The following is a 17189-nucleotide window of genomic DNA, read 5'->3' on the forward strand; positions in this document are numbered from 1 at the left end:
TTTCATCGTTTTTGAGGATTTGAAAAAAAAAAAAAAAAAAAAACATGGGTTATAGCCCATCGTTTTTTTAAATTTTGAAAAATAAAATAACCTCGTTTTTCATCATTTTTGAACATGGGCTATAGCCCATACCGTACGGCATACTATAACACGCCGTTTTTCATCATTTTTGAGGATTTGAAAAAAATGAAAAAAAAAAAAAACATGGGTTATAGCCCATCGTTTTTGAAATTTTGGAAAATAAAATAACCTTGTTTTTCATCATTTTTGAACGTGGGCTATAGCCCATACCGTACGGCATACTATAACACGCCGTTTTTCATCATTTTTGAGGATTTGAAAAAAATGAAAAAAAAAAAAAACATGGGTTATAGCCCATCGTTTTTTGAAATTCTGAAAGAAAAAAAAAGAACTCGTTTTTCATCATTTTTGAACATGGGCTATAGCCCATACCATACGGCATACTATAGCACGCCGTTTTTCATCGTTTTTGAGGATTTGAAAAAAAAGAAAAAAAAAAAAACATGGGTTATAGCCCATCGTTTTTTGAAATTTTGAAAAATAAAATAACCTCGTTTTTCTTCATTTTTGAACATGGGCTATAGCCCATACCGTACGGCATACTATAGCACGCCGTTTTTCATCATTTTTGAGGATTTGAAAAAAATGAAAAAAAAAAAAACATGGGTTATAGCCCATCGTTTTTTGAAATTTTGGAAAAAAAAAATTAACCTTGTTTTTCTTCATTTTTGAACATGGGCTAGAGCCCATACCGTATGGCATACTACTATAACACGCCGTTTTTCATCATTTTTGAGGATTTGAAAAAAATGAAAAAAAAAAAAAAACATGGGTTATAGCCCATTGTTTTTTTTATTTTTTTATTTTATTTTAATCCTCGTTTTTATCATTTTTGACCATCCCACTGAGCAATAGCCGGCTATTAGACGTGCGTCTAAAAATGGGATAAAAAACGTCTAAAAATAGACGTCTAAAAAACGTCTAAAAATAGACGTCTAAAACACGTCTATTTTTAGACGTGTTTTAGACGTCTATTTTTAGACGTTTATTTTCCCATTTTTAGACGCTCGTCTAATAGCCCATATCGTACGGCATACTGTAGCACGCCGTTTTTCATCATTTTTGAGGATTAGAAAAAATGAAAAAAACAAACAAAAACATGGGTTATAGCCCATCGTTTTTGAAAATTTGGAAAAGAAATTAACCTTGTTTTTCATCATTTTTGAACGTGGGCTATAGCCCATACCGTACGGCATACTATAACACGCCGTTTTTCATCATTTTTGAGGATTTGAAAAAAATGAAAAAAAATAAAAACATGGGTTATAGCCCATCGTTTTTGAATTTTTTGAAAAAAAAAATAACCTTGTTTTTCATCCTTTTTGAACGTGGGCTATAGCCCATACCATACGGCATACTATAACACGCCGTTTTTCATCATTTTTGAGGATTTGAAAAAAATGGAAAAAAACTAAAAAACATGGGTTATAGCCCATCGTTTTTGAAATTTTGGAAAAAAAAATAACCTTGTTTTTCATCATTTTTGAACGTGGGCTATAGCCCATACCGTACGGCATACTATAACACGCCGTTTTTCATCATTTTTGAGGATTTGAAAAAAATGAAAAAAAAACAAAACATGGGTTATAGCCCATCGTTTTTGAAATTTTTGAGAAAAAAAAATAACCTTGTTTTTCATCCTTTTTGAACGTGGGCTATAGCCCATACCATACGGCATACTATAACACGCCGTTTTTCATCATTTTTGAGGATTTGAAAAAAATGAAAAAAAATGAAAAAACATGGGTTATAGCCCATCGTTTTTGAAATTTTGGAAAAAAAAATAACCTTGTTTTTCATCCTTTTTGAACGTGGGCTATAGGCCATACCATACGGCATACGATAACACGCCGTTTTTCATAATTTTTGAGGATTTGAAAAAAATGAAAAAAACAAAAAACATGGGTTATAGCCCATCGTTTTTTGAAAATTTGAAAAAAAGATTAACCTTGTTTTTCATCATTTTTGAACATGGGCTATAGCCCATACCGTACGGCATACTATAACACGCCTTTTTTCATCATTTTTGAGGATTTGAAAAAAATGAAAAAAAAACAAAACATGGGTTATAGCCCATCGTTTTTAAAATTTTGGAAAAAAAAATAACCTTGTTTATCATCATTTTTGAACGTGGGCTATAGCCCATACCGTACGGCATACTATAACACGCCGTTTTTCATCATTTTTGAGGATTTGAAAAAAAAAAAACATGGGTTATAGCCCATCGTTTTTGAAATTTTGGAAAATAAAATAACCTTGTTTTTCATCATTTTTGAACGTGGGCTATAGCCCATACCGTATGGCATACTATAGCACGCCGTTTTTCATCATTTTTGAGGATTTGAAAAAAATGAAAAAAAAAAAAAACATGGGTTATAGCCCATCGTTTTTTGAAATTTTGAAAGAAAAAAAAAGAACTCGTTTTTCATCATTTTTGAACATGGGCTATAGCCCATACCATACGGCATACTATAGCACGCCGTTTTTCATCGTTTTTGAGGATTTGAAAAAAAAAAAAAAAAAAAAAACATGGGTTATAGCCCATCGTTTTTTGAAATTTTGGAAAAAAAAAATTTAACCTTGTTTTTCTTCATTTTTGAACATGGGCTATAGCCCATACCGTATGGCATACTATAGCACGCCGTTTTTCATCATTTTTGAGGATTTGAAAAAAATGAAAAAAAAAAAAAAACATGGGTTATAGCCCATCGTTTTTTGAAATTTTGAAAGAAAAAAAAAGAACTCGTTTTTCATCATTTTTGAACATGGGCTATAGCCCATACCATACGGCATACTATAGCACGCCGTTTTTCATCGTTTTTGAGGATTAAAAAAAAAAAAAAAAAAAAAAACATGGGTTATAGCCCATCGTTTTTTGATTTTTTTTATTGTATAGCAGTGGCTCACAGCCTCAGCCTGATGACCTCAAAAGTCTCATATCTCCCCTGAGCCATAGGCAGTTGCTTTGGCTTAGTGGTTAAGATGTTGTCCTTCAGTGCAGGTGACCTGTGTTCGATTCCTGGGTGTTACACTCTGATGAACGTGATTCTATGTTCAACTCTTGATTCTTTCAACTTTACTATCTGAAGGCTAACATACAAAAGATCGCTTCAACAGTACAAAGAGGCAGATGTTACTGAGTGATGGTGTAGTAGGGGTTATTCCGCACAGAGAGTTCATTTTCAAATCCCACTCTTCCTAAAGTTTAATGCTAATTATTGAGCTTCATTTACTGCTATTCTAGCAGTGGCTCACAGCCTCAGCCTGATTACCTCAAAACTCTAATTGTCGTAGTGGTTAAGATGTTGGCTTTCCACGTGGGAGACCAGGGTTCGATTCCCGGCTGTTACACTATCATATAAAAGAAGACCTCAACAGCGCTAAGAAACATCTGATTAATATGATTCTGTGTTATTTAAACTTTACTAACTGAAGGCTAACGAACAAAAGATCACTTCAAAATGACCAGGAGACTTTGCCTGAGAGTGTCTGACTGATGGTGCAATGGTCTAATCATCAGGCTTTCAGTACAGACATTCCATGTTCAAGTCCTGTTCCTCCTACAGCTCAATGCTGCAGTAATTTGAACTTTTCAAGGCTTGAATGAAAAATAAAAACTCAAAAGCACCAGGAGACCAGGAGACATCTGCTGAATGCCCAAAGGTGCCTTGGCGTAATGGTGTGGAGCGCTTGACCCGTTGCCTCTGCTACAGGCAGTTGGCAGGTTCAAGTCCCATGTCATGACATCAAGTTGCTGGAGGACCATCGGGAGAGGGTGCTCTCTCCCCCTGTTTCCTGAGATGTAACGGTTGGGGCTTATGTCTGAAAGAACCCTGTCCAGCTAACCTTTTACCATGAAAATGTCCAATTTAACATACTCTTACCACCTCTCAGTTTGCCCTTTTCCAACTGGCCTGGAAGCCAGACATAAAAGAGGGACTTTCCAACCAAGTTTTGGCCCAGTATGCAAATACACAGACTATTCTTTCTGTCAGATGATGGGCCAAATTGCTATTTTATTTTTAAACGTTTGACCTAATTCTTATCTGTAAAATTTTAGGTGGACAGGGTTCTTTCAAACATAACCCCCAACTGCTACTTTTCAGGAAACAGGGGGAGAGAGCACCGTCTCCCGATGGTCCTCACTAGTACCTTGCATGGGACTTGAACCTGCAGGCAGGTGGTAGCAGAGGCTACCGATCAAGCACACCACACCATTGAGCTAAGGCACCTTGGGGCAATCAGCAGATGTCTCCTGGTGCTTATGAGTTTTTATTTTTTATTCTAGCCTTGAAAAATTCAAATTACTGCAGCATTGGTTGAGTATTAGTTTTGAACCAGTAACCTTTGGATTATGAACCTCAGATTTATCTTTTGAGCCACATCGGCATGTAAGGTACAATCGGGAACTTATATTTAACCAGCCGTTTAGAATTTAGATGGACAGTGAAAATGTTCTTCAGGAGAATTGAACCCGGAATGTTCTGCTTATAAACCCCAGGTTTATCTACGGTGCCACACTGGCATGTGAGGTACAATCGGGAACTTATATTTAACCATCCGTTTAGAATTTAGATGGACAGTTCTGTTTATAAACGTCTAAAACAAGTCTAAAAATAGACGTGTTTTAGACGTCTGTTTTGAGGATATGAAAAAAAACAAAAAAACATGGGTTATAGCCCATCGTTTTTTGAAATTTTGAAAAATAAAATAACCTCGTTTTTCTTCATTTTTGAACATGGGCTATAGCCCATACCGTACGGCATACTATAGCACGCCGTTTTTCATCATTTTTGAGGATTTGAAAAAAATGAAAAAAAAAAAAACATGGGTTATAGCCCATCGTTTTTTGAAATTTTGGGAAAAAAAAATTAACCTTGTTTTTCTTCATTTTTGAACATGGGCTATAGCCCATACCGTATGGCATACTATAGCACGCCGTTTTTCATCATTTTTGAGGATTTGAAAAAAATGAAAAAAAAAAAAAAACATGGGTTATAGCCCATCGTTTTTTTAAATTTTGAAAGAAAAAAAAAGAACTCGTTTTTCATCATTTTTGAACATGGGCTATAGCCCATACCATACGGCATACTATAGCACGCCGTTTTTCATCGTTTTTGAGGATTTGAAAAAAAAAAAAAAAAAAAAACATGGGTTATAGCCCATCGTTTTTTTAAATTTTGAAAAATAAAATAACCTCGTTTTTCATCATTTTTGAACATGGGCTATAGCCCATACCGTACGGCATACTATAGCACGCCGTTTTTCATCATTTTTGAGGATTTGAAAAAAATGGAAAAAAAAAAAACATTGGTTATAGCCCATCGTTTTTTGAAATTTTGAAAAAAAAAAATTAACCTTGTTTTTCTTCATTTTTGAACATGGGCTATAGCCCATACCGTATGGCATACTATAGCACGCCGTTTTTCATCATTTTTGAGGATTTGAAAAAAATGAAAAAAAAAAAAAACATGGGTTATAGCCCATCGTTTTTTGAAATTTTGAAAGAAAAAAAAAGAACTCGTTTTTCATCATTTTTGAACATGGGCTATAGCCCATACCATACGGCATACTATAGCACGCCGTTTTTCATCGTTTTTGAGGATTTGAAAAAAAAGAAAAAAAAAAAAACATGGGTTATAGCCCATCGTTTTTTGAAATTTTGGAAAAAAAAAATTAACCTTGTTTTTCTTCATTTTTGAACATGGGCTACAGCCCATACCGTACGGCATACTATAGCACGCCGTTTTTCATCATTTTTGAGGATTTGAAAAAAATGGAAAAAAAAAAAACATTGGTTATAGCCCATCGTTTTTTGAAATTTTGAAAAAAAAAAATTAACCTTGTTTTTCTTCATTTTTGAACATGGGCTATAGCCCATACCGTATGGCATACTATAGCACGCAGTTTTTCATCATTTTTGAGGATTTGAAAAAAATGAAAAAAAAAAAAAACATGGGTTATAGCCCATCGTTTTTTGAAATTTTGAAAGAAAAAAAAAGAACTCGTTTTTCATCATTTTTGAACATGGGCTATAGCCCATACCATACGGCATACTATAGCACGCCGTTTTTCATCGTTTTTGAGGATTTGAAAAAAAAAAAAAAAAAAAAAACATGGGTTATAGCCCATCGTTTTTTGAAATTTTGGAAAAAAAAATTAACCTTGTTTTTCTTCATTTTTGAACATGGGCTATAGCCCATACCGTACGGCATACTATAGCACGCCGTTTTTCATCATTTTTGAGGATTTGAAAAAAATGAAAAAAAAACAAAAAAACATGGGTTATAGCCCATCGTTTTTGAAATTTTGGAAAAAAAAATAACCTTGTTTTTCATCCTTTTTGAACGTGGGCTATAGGCCATACCATACGGCATACGATAACACGCAGTTTTTCATCATTTTTGAGGATTTGAAAAAAATGAAAAAAAAAAAAAAACATGGGTTATAGCCCATCGTTTTTTGAAAATTTGAAAAAAAGATTAACCTTGTTTTTCATCATTTTTGAACATGGGCTATAGCCCATACCGTACGGCATACTATAACACGCCTTTTTTCATCATTTTTGAGGATTTGAAAAAAAAAAAAAAAAACATGGGTTATAGCCCATCGTTTTTAAAATTTTGGAAAAAAAATATAACCTTGTTTATCATCATTTTTGAACGTGGGCTATAGCCCATACCGTACGGCATACTATAACACGCCGTTTTTCATCATTTTTGAGGATTTGAAAAAAATGAAAAAAAAAAAAAACATGGGTTATAGCCCATCGTTTTTGAAATTTTGGAAAATAAAATAACCTTGTTTTTCATCATTTTTGAACGTGGGCTATAGCCCATACCGTACGGCATACTATAACACGCCGTTTTTCATCATTTTTGAGGATTTGAAAAAAATGAAAAAAAAAAAACATGGGTTATAGCCCATCGTTTTTTGAAATTTTGGAAAAAAAAAATTAACCTTGTTTTTCTTCATTTTTGAACGTGGGCTATAGCCCATACCGTACGGCATACTATAGCACGCCGTTTTTCATCGTTTTTGAGGATTTGAAAAAAAAGAAAAAAAAAAAAACATGGGTTATAGCCCATCGTTTTTTGAAATTTTGGAAAAACAAAATTAACCTTGTTTTTCTTCATTTTTGAACATGGGCTATAGCCCATACCGTACGGCATACTATAGCACGCCGTTTTTCATCATTTTTGAGGATTTGAAAAAAATGAAAAAAAATAAAAACATGGGTTATAGCCCATCGTTTTTGAAATTTTGGAAAATAAAATAACCTTGTTTTTCATCATTTTTGAACGTGGGCTATAGCCCATACCGTATGGCATACTATAGCACGCCGTTTTTCATCATTTTTGAGGATTTGAAAAAAATGAAAAAAAAAAAAAACATGGGTTATAGCCCATCGTTTTTTGAAATTTTGAAAGAAAAAAAAAGAACTCGTTTTTCATCATTTTTGAACATGGGCTATAGCCCATACCATACGGCATACTATAGCACGCCGTTTTTCATCGTTTTTGAGGATTTGAAAAAAAAAAAAAAAAAAAAACATGGGTTATAGCCCATCGTTTTTTGAAATTTTGGAAAAAAAAATTTAACCTTGTTTTTCTTCATTTTTGAACATGGGCTATAGCCCATACCGTATGGCATACTATAGCACGCCGTTTTTCATCATTTTTGAGGATTTGAAAAAAATGAAAAAAAAAAAAAAACATGGGTTATAGCCCATCGTTTTTTGAAATTTTGAAAGAAAAAAAAAGAACTCGTTTTTCATCATTTTTGAACATGGGCTATAGCCCATACCATACGGCATACTATAGCACGCCGTTTTTCATCGTTTTTGAGGATTAAAAAAAAAAAAAAAAAAAAAAAAAACATGGGTTATAGCCCATCGTTTTTTGATTTTTTTTATTGTATAGCAGTGGCTCACAGCCTCAGCCTGATGACCTCAAAAGTCTCATATCTCCCCTGAGCCATAGGCAGTTGCTTTGGCTTAGTGGTTAAGATGTTGTCCTTCAGTGCAGGTGACCTGTGTTCGATTCCTGGGTGTTACACTCTGATGAACGTGATTCTATGTTCAACTCTTGATTCTTTCAACTTTACTATCTGAAGGCTAACATACAAAAGATCGCTTCAACAGTACAAAGAGGCAGATGTTACTGAGTGATGGTGTAGTAGGGGTTATTCCGCACAGAGAGTTCATTTTCAAATCCCACTCTTCCTAAAGTTTAATGCTAATTATTGAGCTTCATTTACTGCTATTCTAGCAGTGGCTCACAGCCTCAGCCTGATTACCTCAAAACTCTAATTGTCGTAGTGGTTAAGATGTTGGCTTTCCACGTGGGAGACCAGGGTTCGATTCCCGGCTGTTACACTATCATATAAAAGAAGACCTCAACAGCGCTAAGAAACATCTGATTAATATGATTCTGTGTTATTTAAACTTTACTAACTGAAGGCTAACGAACAAAAGATCACTTCAAAATGACCAGGAGACTTTGCCTGAGAGTGTCTGACTGATGGTGCAATGGTCTAATCATCAGGCTTTCAGTACAGACATTCCATGTTCAAGTCCTGTTCCTCCTACAGCTCAATGCTGCAGTAATTTGAACTTTTCAAGGCTTGAATGAAAAATAAAAACTCAAAAGCACCAGGAGACATCTGCTGAATGCCCAAAGGTGCCTTGGCGTAATGGTGTGGAGCGCTTGACCCGTTGCCTCTGCTACAGGCAGTTGGCAGGTTCAAGTCCCATGTCATGACATCAAGTTGCTGGAGGACCATCGGGAGAGGGTGCTCTCTCCCCCTGTTTCCTGAGATGTAACGGTTGGGGCTTATGTCTGAAAGAACCCTGTCCAGCTAACCTTTTACCATGAAAATGTCCAATTTAACATACTCTTACCACCTCTCAGTTTGCCCTTTTCCAACTGGCCTGGAAGCCAGACATAAAAGAGGGACTTTCCAACCAAGTTTTGGCCCAGTATGCAAATACACAGACTATTCTTTCTGTCAGATGATGGGCCAAATTGCTATTTTATTTTTAAACGTTTGACCTAATTCTTATCTGTAAAATTTTAGGTGGACAGGGTTCTTTCAAACATAACCCCCAACTGCTACTTTTCAGGAAACAGGGGGAGAGAGCACCGTCTCCCGATGGTCCTCACTAGTACCTTGCATGGGACTTGAACCTGCAGGCAGGTGGTAGCAGAGGCTACCGATCAAGCACACCACACCATTGAGCTAAGGCACCTTGGGGCAATCAGCAGATGTCTCCTGGTGCTTATGAGTTTTTATTTTTTATTCTAGCCTTGAAAAATTCAAATTACTGCAGCATTGGTTGAGTATTAGTTTTGAACCAGTAACCTTTGGATTATGAACCTCAGATTTATCTTTTGAGCCACATCGGCATGTAAGGTACAATCGGGAACTTATATTTAACCAGCCGTTTAGAATTTAGATGGACAGTGAAAATGTTCTTCAGGAGAATTGAACCCGGAATGTTCTGCTTATAAACCCCAGGTTTATCTACGGTGCCACACTGGCATGTGAGGTACAATCGGGAACTTATATTTAACCATCCGTTTAGAATTTAGATGGACAGTTCTGTTTATAAACGTCTAAAACAAGTCTAAAAATAGACGTGTTTTAGACGTCTGTTTTGAGGATATGAAAAAAAAAAAAAAAACATGGGTTATAGCCCATCGTTTTTTGAAATTTTGAAAAATAAAATAACCTTGTTTTTCTTCATTTTTGAACATGGGCTATAGCCCATACCGTACGGCATACTATAGCACGCCGTTTTTCATCATTTTTGAGGATTTGAAAAAAATGAAAAAAAAAAAAACATGGGTTATAGCCCATCGTTTTTTGAAATTTTGGGAAAAAAAAATTAACCTTGTTTTTCTTCATTTTTGAACATGGGCTATAGCCCATACCGTATGGCATACTATAGCACGCCGTTTTTCATCATTTTTGAGGATTTGAAAAAAATGAAAAAAAAAAAAAACATGGGTTATAGCCCATCGTTTTTTTAAATTTTGAAAGAAAAAAAAAGAACTCGTTTTTCATCATTTTTTAACATGGGCTATAGCCCATACCATACGGCATACTATAGCACGCCGTTTTTCATCGTTTTTGAGGATTTGAAAAAAAAAAAAAAAAAAAAAAACATGGGTTATAGCCCATCGTTTTTTTAAATTTTGAAAAATAAAATAACCTCGTTTTTCATCATTTTTGAACATGGGCTATAGCCCATACCGTACGGCATACTATAGCACGCCGTTTTTCATCATTTTTGAGGATTTGAAAAAAATGAAAAAAAAAAAAACATTGGTTATAGCCCATCGTTTTTTGAAATTTTGAAAAAAAAAAATTAACCTTGTTTTTCTTCATTTTTGAACATGGGCTATAGCCCATACCGTATGGCATACTATAGCACGCCGTTTTTCATCATTTTTGAGGATTTGAAAAAAATGAAAAAAAAAAAAAACATGGGTTATAGCCCATCGTTTTTTGAAATTTTGAAAGAAAAAAAAAGAACTCGTTTTTCATCATTTTTGAACATGGGCTATAGCCCATACCATACGGCATACTATAGCACGCCGTTTTTCATCGTTTTTGAGGATTTGAAAAAAAAAAAAAAAAAAAAACATGGGTTATAGCCCATCGTTTTTTGAAATTTTGGAAAAAAAAATTAACCTTGTTTTTCTTCATTTTTGAACATGGGCTATAGCCCATACCGTACGGCATACTATAGCACGCCGTTTTTCATCATTTTTGAGGATTTGAAAAAAATGAAAAAAAAACAAAAAAACATGGGTTATAGCCCATCGTTTTTGAAATTTTGGAAAAAAAAATAACCTTGTTTTTCATCCTTTTTGAACGTGGGCTATAGGCCATACCATACGGCATACGATAACACGCCGTTTTTCATCATTTTTGAGGATTTGAAAAAAATGAAAAAAAAAAAAAAAACATGGGTTATAGCCCATCGTTTTTTGAAAATTTGAAAAAAAGATTAACCTTGTTTTTCATCATTTTTGAACATGGGCTATAGCCCATACCGTACGGCATACTATAACACGCCTTTTTTCATCATTTTTGAGGATTTGAAAAAAAAACAAAAAAAAAAACATGGGTTATAGCCCATCGTTTTTAAAATTTTGGAAAAAAAATATAACCTTGTTTATCATCATTTTTGAACGTGGGCTATAGCCCATACCGTACGGCATACTATAACACGCCGTTTTTCATCATTTTTGAGGATTTGAAAAAAATGAAAAAAAAAAAAAACATGGGTTATAGCCCATCGTTTTTGAAATTTTGGAAAATAAAATAACCTTGTTTTTCATCATTTTTGAACGTGGGCTATAGCCCATACCGTACGGCATACTATAACACGCCGTTTTTCATCATTTTTGAGGATTTGAAAAAAATGAAAAAAAAAAAACATGGGTTATAGCCCATCGTTTTTTGAAATTTTGGAAAAAAAAAATTAACCTTGTTTTTCTTCATTTTTGAACGTGGGCTATAGCCCATACCGTACGGCATACTATAGCACGCCGTTTTTCATCGTTTTTGAGGATTTGAAAAAAAAGAAAAAAAAAAAAACATGGGTTATAGCCCATCGTTTTTGAAATTTTGGAAAATAAAATAACCTTGTTTTTCATCATTTTTGAACGTGGGCTATAGCCCATACCGTACGGCATACTATAACACGCCGTTTTTCATCATTTTTGAGGATTTGAAAAAAATGAAAAAAAAAAAACATGGGTTATAGCCCATCGTTTTTTGAAATTTTGGAAAAAAAAAATTAACCTTGTTTTTCTTCATTTTTGAACGTGGGCTATAGCCCATACCGTACGGCATACTATAACACGCCGTTTTTCATCATTTTTGAGGATTTGAAAAAAATGAAAAAAAAAAAAAACATGGGTTATAGCCCATCGTTTTTGAAATTTTGGAAAATAAAATAACCTTGTTTTTCATCATTTTTGAACGTGGGCTATAGCCCATACCGTACGGCATACTATAACACGCCGTTTTTCATCATTTTTGAGGATTTGAAAAAAATGAAAAAAAAAAAACATGGGTTATAGCCCATCGTTTTTTGAAATTTTGGAAAAAAAAAATTAACCTTGTTTTTCTTCATTTTTGAACGTGGGCTATAGCCCATACCGTACGGCATACTATAGCACGCCGTTTTTCATCGTTTTTGAGGATTTGAAAAAAAAAAAAAAAAAAAAAACATGGGTTATAGCCCATCGTTTTTTGAAATTTTGGAAAAAAAAAATTAACCTTGTTTTTCTTCATTTTTGAACATGGGCTATAGCCCATACCGTACGGCATACTATAGCACGCCGTTTTTCATCATTTTTGAGGATTTGAAAAAAATGAAAAAAAAACAAAAAAACATGGGTTATAGCCCATCGTTTTTGAAATTTTGGAAAAAAAAATAACCTTGTTTTTCATCCTTTTTGAACGTGGGCTATAGGCCATACCATACGGCATACGATAACACGCCGTTTTTCATCATTTTTGAGGATTTGAAAAAAATGAAAAAAAAAAAAAAACATGGGTTATAGCCCATCGTTTTTTGAAAATTTGAAAAAAAGATTAACCTTGTTTTTCATAATTTTTGAACATGGGCTATAGCCCATACCGTACAGCATACTATAACACGCCTTTTTTCATCATTTTTGAGGATTTGAAAAAAAAAAAAAAAAAAAAAACATGGGTTATAGCCCATCGTTTTTAAAATTTTGGAAAAAAAATATAACCTTGTTTATCATCATTTTTGAACGTGGGCTATAGCCCATACCGTACGGCATACTATAACACGCCGTTTTTCATCATTTTTGAGGATTTGAAAAAAATGAAAAAAAAAAAAAACATGGGTTATAGCCCATCGTTTTTTGAAATTTTGGAAAAAAAAAATTAACCTTGTTTTTCTTCATTTTTGAACGTGGGCTATAGCCCATACCGTACGGCATACTATAGCACGCCGTTTTTCATCGTTTTTGAGGATTTGAAAAAAAAAAAAAAAAAAAAAACATGGGTTATAGCCCATCGTTTTTGAAATTTTGGAAAAAAAAAATTAACCTTGTTTTTCTTCATTTTTGAACATGGGCTATAGCCCATACCGTACGGCATACTATAGCACGCCGTTTTTCATCATTTTTGAGGATTTGAAAAAAATGAAAAAAAAACAAAAAAACATGGGTTATAGCCCATCGTTTTTGAAATTTTGGAAAAAAAAATAACCTTGTTTTTCATCCTTTTTGAACGTGGGCTATAGGCCATACCGTACGGCATACTATAACACGCCTTTTTTCATCATTTTTGAGGATTTGAAAAAAAAACAAACAAAAAAAACATGGGTTATAGCCCATCGTTTTTAAAATTTTGGAAAAAAAATATAACCTTGTTTATCATCATTTTTGAACGTGGGCTATAGCCCATACCGTACGGCATACTATAACACGCCGTTTTTCATCATTTTTGAGGATTTGAAAAAAATGAAAAAAAAAAAAAACATGGGTTATAGCCCATCGTTTTTTGAAATTTTGGAAAAAAAAAATTAACCTTGTTTTTCTTCATTTTTGAACGTGGGCTATAGCCCATACCGTACGGCATACTATAGCACGCCGTTTTTCATCGTTTTTGAGGATTTGAAAAAAAACAAAAAAAAAAAAACATGGGTTATAGCCCATCGTTTTTTGAAATTTTGGAAAAAAAAAATTAACCTTGTTTTTCTTCATTTTTGAACATGGGCTATAGCCCATACCGTACGGCATACTATAGCACGCCGTTTTTCATCATTTTTGAGGATTTGAAAAAAATGAAAAAAAAACAAAAAAACATGGGTTATAGCCCATCGTTTTTGAAATTTTGGAAAAAAAAATAACCTTGTTTTTCATCCTTTTTGAACGTGGGCTATAGGCCATACCATACGGCATACGATAACACGCCGTTTTTCATCATTTTTGAGGATTTGAAAAAAATGAAAAAAAAAAAAAAACATGGGTTATAGCCCATCGTTTTTTGAAAATTTGAAAAAAAGATTAACCTTGTTTTTCATCATTTTTGAACATGGGCTATAGCCCATACCGTACGGCATACTATAACACGCCTTTTTTCATCATTTTTGAGGATTTGAAAAAAAAAAAAAAAAAAAAAACATGGGTTATAGCCCATCGTTTTTAAAATTTTGGAAAAAAAATATAACCTTGTTTATCATCATTTTTGAACGTGGGCTATAGCCCATACCGTACGGCATACTATAACACGCCGTTTTTCATCATTTTTGAGGATTTGAAAAAAATGAAAAAAAAAAAAAACATGGGTTATAGCCCATCGTTTTTGAAATTTTGGAAAATAAAATAACCTTGTTTTTCATCATTTTTGAACGTGGGCTATAGCCCATACCGTACGGCATACTATAACACGCCGTTTTTCATCATTTTTGAGGATTTGAAAAAAATGAAAAAAAAAAAAAACATGGGTTATAGCCCATCGTTTTTGAAATTTTGGAAAATAAAATAACCTTGTTTTTCATCATTTTTGAACGTGGGCTATAGCCCATACCGTACGGCATACTATAACACGCCGTTTTTCATCATTTTTGAGGATTTGAAAAAAATGAAAAAAAAAAAACATGGGTTATAGCCCATCGTTTTTTGAAATTTTGGAAAAAAAAAATTAACCTTGTTTTTCTTCATTTTTGAACGTGGGCTATAGCCCATACCGTACGGCATACTATAGCACGCCGTTTTTCATCGTTTTTGAGGATTTGAAAAAAAAGAAAAAAAAAAAAACATGGGTTATAGCCCATCGTTTTTTGAAATTTTGGAAAAAAAAAATTAACCTTGTTTTTCTTCATTTTTGAACATGGGCTATAGCCCATACCGTACGGCATACTATAGCACGCCGTTTTTCATCATTTTTGAGGATTTGAAAAAAATGAAAAAAAAAAAAAAAAACATGGGTTATAGCCCATCGTTTTTGAAATTTTGGAAAAAAAAATAACCTTGTTTTTCATCCTTTTTGAACGTGGGCTATAGGCCATACCATACGGCATACGATAACACGCCGTTTTTCATCATTTTTGAGGATTTGAAAAAAATGAAAAAAAAAAAAAAACATGGGTTATAGCCCATCGTTTTTTGAAAATTTGAAAAAAAGATTAACCTTGTTTTTCATCATTTTTGAACATGGGCTATAGCCCATACCGTACGGCATACTATAACACGCCTTTTTTCATCATTTTTGAGGATTTGAAAAAAAAAAAAAAAAAAAAAACATGGGTTATAGCCCATCGTTTTTAAAATTTTGGAAAAAAAATATAACCTTGTTTATCATCATTTTTGAACGTGGGCTATAGCCCATACCGTACGGCATACTATAACACGCCGTTTTTCATCATTTTTGAGGATTTGAAAAAAATGAAAAAAAAAAAAAACATGGGTTATAGCCCATCGTTTTTGAAATTTTGGAAAATAAAATAACCTTGTTTTTCATCATTTTTGAACGTGGGCTATAGCCCATACCGTACGGCATACTATAACACGCCGTTTTTCATCATTTTTGAGGATTTGAAAAAAATGAAAAAAAAAAAAAAACATGGGTTATAGCCCATTGTTTTTTTTATTTTTTTATTTTATTTTAATCCTCGTTTTTATCATTTTTGACCATCCCACTGAGCAATAGCCGGCTATTAGACGTGCGTCTAAAAATGGGATAAAAAACGTCTAAAAATAGACGTCTAAAAAACGTCTAAAAATAGACGTCTAAAACACGTCTATTTTTAGACGTGTTTTAGACGTCTATTTTTAGACGTTTATTTTCCCATTTTTAGACGCTCGTCTAATAGCCCATATCGTACGGCATACTGTAGCACGCCGTTTTTCATCATTTTTGAGGATTAGAAAAAATGAAAAAAACAAACAAAAACATGGGTTATAGCCCATCGTTTTTGAAAATTTGGAAAAGAAATTAACCTTGTTTTTCATCATTTTTGAACGTGGGCTATAGCCCATACCGTACGGCATACTATAACACGCCGTTTTTCATCATTTTTGAGGATTTGAAAAAAATGAAAAAAAAAAAACATGGGTTATAGCCCATCGTTTTTTGAAATTTTTGAAAAAAAAAATAACCTTGTTTTTCATCCTTTTTGAACGTGGGCTATAGCCCATACCATACGGCATACTATAACACGCCGTTTTTCATCATTTTTGAGGATTTGAAAAAAATGGAAAAAAACTAAAAAACATGGGTTATAGCCCATCGTTTTTGAAATTTTGGAAAAAAAAATAACCTTGTTTTTCATCATTTTTGAACGTGGGCTATAGCCCATACCGTACGGCATACTATAACACGCCGTTTTTCATCATTTTTGAGGATTTGAAAAAAATGAAAAAAAAAAAAAACATGGGTTATAGCCCATCGTTTTTGAAATTTTTGAGAAAAAAAAATAACCTTGTTTTTCATCCTTTTTGAACGTGGGCTATAGCCCATACCATACGGCATACTATAACACGCCGTTTTTCATCATTTTTGAGGATTTGAAAAAAATGAAAAAAAACAAAAAAACATGGGTTATAGCCCATCGTTTTTGAAATTTTGGAAAAAAAAATAACCTTGTTTTTCATCCTTTTTGAACGTGGGCTATAGGCCATACCATACGGCATACGATAACACGCCGTTTTTCATCATTTTTGAGGATTTGAAAAAAATGAAAAAAAAAAAAAACATGGGTTATAGCCCATCGTTTTTTGAAAATTTGAAAAAAAGATTAACCTTGTTTTTCATCATTTTTGAACATGGGCTATAGCCCATACCGTACGGCATACTATAACACGCCTTTTTTCATCATTTTTGAGCATTTGAAAAAAATGAAAAAAAAAAAAAACATGGGTTATAGCCCATCGTTTTTAAAATTTTGGAAAAAAAAATAACCTTGTTTATCATCATTTTTGAACGTGGGCTATAGCCCATACCGTACGGCATACTATAACACGCCGTTTTTCATCATTTTTGAGGATTTGAAAAAAATGAAAAAAAAAAAAACATGGGTTATAGCCCATCGTTTTTGAAATTTTGGAAAA

This window comes from Protomyctophum parallelum, assembly GCF_964188405.1.
Source record: "Protomyctophum parallelum genome assembly, chromosome: 17".
Taxonomy (NCBI): Eukaryota; Metazoa; Chordata; class Actinopteri; order Myctophiformes; family Myctophidae; genus Protomyctophum; species Protomyctophum parallelum.